This window comes from Alligator sinensis, unplaced genomic scaffold, assembly GCF_000455745.1.
Source record: "Alligator sinensis unplaced genomic scaffold, ASM45574v1 scaffold811_1, whole genome shotgun sequence".
In the NCBI taxonomy this organism is placed as follows: Eukaryota; Metazoa; Chordata; order Crocodylia; family Alligatoridae; genus Alligator; species Alligator sinensis.
The window spans coordinates 31,000-35,836 of record NW_005842579.1 but is presented as its reverse complement, the minus strand read 5'-3'; positions in this window follow the sequence as shown (position 1 = coordinate 35,836).

Sequence of the window (4,837 nt, the reverse complement as noted above, 5' to 3'; positions counted from 1 at the left end):
CGCCGCCGCCGCCTCCAGGCCCCGCACCTGCGGCCGGCCCAGCGCCGTGCCCGGGATGCCCGGGGCCCCGCGCCGCCTCCTGCCCCCTCCTGCCCCTCCTGGCCTCACCTGGCAGGGGAAAGACCGTGCCCAGGCAGGAGGGTTTCCTCCTACCTGCGAGCAGCTCTTTCTGGGCGGGGTACTACCCTGCCCCCGGTAATGCAGAGTTAGTCTCCTGCCTTCACTTCCAGCGGGAAGATCTTGGCTACACCGGACTTCATGGAAAAGGGAGACTCCTTCTTAGCATGGTCCTGTGGCCATACGGCTGAGGGCAAGCAAAACTTGGAGGCACCCAAACCCCAAGCCCTCCAGCTTGGGCCTGCAGGTGGGATGCCCACCAAAAGATTTGGAAGCATCTGAAGCCCCAGCTGGGGGTGGAGGATGTTTGCAGGTAGGATGGTCCAGAAAGTGCTTGTCCAGACACCAGGTCCAGATAGCTCCATGGCAGCAGGAGCTCCTGAGTCTCTTAAAAGCGCCTCACCAAGAAAGGGGCAATAAGGCCTGTGGACAAGGCATTGCAGGGAAGGTCCCTCACAATTGCTCTCATGCCATAGGTGCCAAGGGCAATGTTACCATTCACCTCGCAGTGCAGCTGCAGGTGCTCCCTGTACATGTCCATCCTCCAGCTCACCCTGCCCCCACCTCCACACCAGTCTCTGTGCTGGTATTTTCTTCTAAGGAGGTGACAGAACCGGTATGAGATTTTCTCCTCTGCAGCTTTACACACCTCTTGGCACTGCAGTGCGCACTCTGCACCCTGTATGGCCAGTGCCTGACCGCAGAGGAGAAGGAGCGTGAGACAGGAAGCATGTAGCCACTGCGGTGGACATGTCTGACGTGTGAGGATGCCTCTCGCTCATGTCTCTTCAAGTTCCCACAGTATCAAGGCAGCTGCAAAGCCCCCCCTGAAAAGACGCTGTATGTCAAACCGTCCTGGCATGTAACCACATCCCTCTGACTCACTCAGGTCTGCTTCAGTACTTGATGCCTTTGCTGTTCGTGGGTGTCTGCATGGCTCAGTCTCACTGGAAGCAATTCTGCTTTCTAGTATTGACTTCCCTGTTGGATGCACCTGCAGGCACTCAGGACCTGCAGGATGGAGCCCTCCATGGAGAAGTCGGCCTGGTTCCTCCTCTCTCATGTCTCTGATTACTTCCAGCCTCACTCCCTGCTGCCTGCTCACCCTTCAGATGCCTGCCATGATGGAAGAAGCTCTCTTTCTTTTTCTGCTGTGCCTTACCCTGAGTTTGGAAACAGAGGAGAAGTGCCAAGGGGCTGCATTTGCCCCTGGTGCAGCCAGGAGAGGCTATAGAATCACAGAAAATGAGGGTGGGCGCAGACCTCAGGAGGTCACATCTAGTCCAAGCCCTGCTCAAAGCAGGACCAACTCCAGGTACATTATCACAGCCAATTCTTTGTCTAGCCGGGCCTTTAAAACCTCCAAGGATGGAGACTGGCCCACCTCTCTGGGTATCCCTGAATTGAATGCAGGCTGCTCTCAATTGTTATTGTTATTTGAGGCTGCTCTCAAATTGTTATTTCTGCACAAATTCTGCACAAATTCTGCAAGGCAGGGACAGTCTCTGGTCTTGCCGTGGTGCCATTTTGTTCCAGTACTGCCCCAGCACGGGAGCTCTGGGGAGATGCAGCCACATGGGCATTTGCACCTGTATTAGTACTGTCCCTCATACCAAGGGTGAGGGGATAACACCGAGAACTGCACAGACACCAAAGGCAGGCAGCCTGCAAACAGCCTAGCAGGCATGGTAGCATCTGCTACTTGTCCTCTGAAGGTTTCTGTTCTCAGCTGAAGAGGGTTGGGTCTTCATGTGGATTTGAAATGGGAAATCATGGTGATGGGGAGTTCTTTTCATTTTGGAAAGAAGCTTTTGCCACTTTGGAAATCTCCTTGTGGGAGAATTTTACACATGGGGGACTGCTGCTTGGGTCTGTGGGGTGCATGGGAGCAGTGCCAGATTATGACATGCCGAGGCCCTAAACTATGCCCATTTGAAGAGTCCCCATATAATAAAAATAATCCATGAAATCCACAAAAATGGATTTTCATGAAATTTTAAGATGAATACTTGTTATTTCTGCACAAATTTATGAACTCAATATGAATAATAAATGTGGAGCCATATATATGTATATTTTTATCAGAATTAAAATGTCCAGTTTTGTTGGGTTTTTTTTATTTAGAGGCCTCTCATATTGAGAGGCCCTAAAGCAGAGGCAGGCAATTATTTTGGGCAGAAGGCTGCTTCCTGAGTTTCAGCAAGTCATTGAGGGCCGCATAACAGGCAGCTTAGGGCAGATTAATATTAATTTTTAAAAAAATTTTAGGGGCCCCATGGGCCAGATAGAATGGCCTGTAGGGCTGCATCCAGTCCCTGGACTGCATTTTGCCCACCCCTGCCCTAAATTGTAGTTTAAGTAGCTTAAACCTAAATCCAGCACTGATGGGGAAGACAGCGCTTGGTGCCTCAGAAGGTTAAAACCCCTCAGGCATGCCACTGAGCAGCTCCCTGCAGGGCTTCATCTCCCTCTGGAAGCAGCCCACGTGCTGGCCCTGTCCTCCCAGAGCAGCCTCAGCCAGGCAGCACGGGGCGCTCCCCCTTGTCCCCCACTCTCTTCTAAGCCAAGGGGCTCATCCTGCTCCTGATGCTGGGGGTGCTGATCACTGGGACCCTGGTGGTGCATATTGTGGCTGTCAAGCAGCCAAACTGGGACTGAGCAGGGCCCAGCTAACCAGCCCTGCTCCCCCCTGGAATGGGAGGGATGGGGGAGGCTTTTGTCTGCACCCTCCGAGGGGCGTCTCTCCCAGCAGTGGCATGGCGGAGAAGCAGTGGGTGGGTCTGTGGGGGTCTGATTCTGGCACTACAGGCACATGGGCACCCTGTAGCAGAGGTTACCCCCATGGCTGCCTCCCCTGTCCAGCAGGGTCAGCAGACCTCAGCACCCAGTCTGCAGGTCAGGGACTGACTGGGCACAGGGGCCCACAGAAATGGGCTGCACAAACCGCTGCTGCCCTGGGGCGGTCCCTGCTTGGCCCCTCATCCAGTGCAGTGCTTCCTGGCACAGTGCAGTGAAGCCTCAGGACCCAGGAGTGTAGCTGCCTGGTGGATCCAAGAAGGGCCCCAAAACTGCAGGAGTTGCCCTGTTCCACTGTCTGCTCGGACTGGTGCTGCTGGGGGTGAGGATGTCCCAGCAGCCCAGGATACAGCTCAGAGCCTGGGACGTGCTGCCCTGTATTTGGAGCTGGTGACTAACCCTGCCTGGGCACTGCAGGGGTGGGAGCGCAGGGGCCACAGGTCATCTCCCTGGCCCAGTATCAGCACAGCCACTTCAAAGGTGGAGTAGAAGAAAGTTCAGAGAGCCGGGCTCCTCCTTGCAGTGCCCTGGGGCTGGTGCCTGGTGTGGGGAGCTCATGTTGTTGCTGGGGCAGAGGCATGGCGAGGCAGCAGCTTGGGGCAGACAGCGGGTAAAGGCCAGCGCAGGGGGCACAAGAGCTCAGAGCTGCCCCTCCCTGGCTGGGGACAGGGACCTTGCATCCCAGTGCCTATCCAAGGGGCAGGGGCCCTCACCAGCACCAGGCTCAGAGCAGGCAGGAGCACCCAGGATGAGGTGCGAAGCCACGGCCCTGCTGCAGGTTGAGGATAGGTCCCTGGGAGCAGGCAGGGCCTAGGCTCTGCAGGCACGGGTACCAGGGGCTGAGGAGAGGAATGCCTGTGTCTGCAGTGTGGTCCAGCCCCATCACCCTGAATCTGCTTTGTTCCCCGTCAAGTGCAGAATGGTCCAGAACAGGTGCAGACTCATCCCCAAATAAGCTGGTGGGGACCCTGGGGGAGATGTTCACGTTTTCTCTTGAGGGAGAAATTAGAGGCTGCTGCCTGGATTATTGACACAGACAGTCTAGCAAAGCTGGCACCAGGAGACCCCTCAGCTGTCATTGTGACAAACAGGTGCTATAGGGACTGCCTGCATTTCCCCAACAACGGCCTCTCACTGCAAATCACCAGCCTGAGGCTGGAGGACGTGGGGTCCTACACAGCTAAAGTCATCAACACAGGACCATTCATCAGGCTCTTCACACTGCGCATCTACAGTGCGTGCTATTTTTTTTTTCAACTCTGTAGCACAGATAACTCAGGTAACATAGGAGCTAAACACTCTCTGCCCACTGAGCCACCACAGTAATCTTTCCCATACATTTGAAGTGTGACAGCCCAGGTCTGGAAGGTCACAGGAATGGTGATGGATATCCCGATAGGGACGTGAATCCCCGCCTATGGAAGGGGCAGGATTAGCACTAGTATTTCTGTGCCCCTGTCCAGGGGAGCAGTCTCTGCTTTCCCCACATATCAGCCAAGTGGGGGGCACTGGACAGATCCGGGCTCTGAGCCTTACAGCTGCAGCCGGAGTAAAGACATGTTGTGCAGAGCCCTTGTCACCTCCATGCTAAGAGCTCACAAGAATGGATATTTCTGAGCAACGAGCCCTAGATAGAAATATCAGTCACCAAGGCTATCTGACACAGAGTGTGGCAGAAATGCCACCGTCGGTGCCCCTCTCCAGAGATCTGTCTCAGCCAGCCTGAGAGGCTGGTGTTGAATCCCTCAGGGCAGGGATCTCCCACCTTGTCTGCATGACAAAAGCCTGGGGCCTGAGAGGCGATGCTCTGGTCACCTGGGCAGGGGGGAAAGGCCTGGCCCTGCACGGGCCCAGGTAGCCAGGGATGCTTTGTAGATTGGGCGGCTTGTAGCCAGTATTGGAAGGGTCGAATTGACAGGGCGTG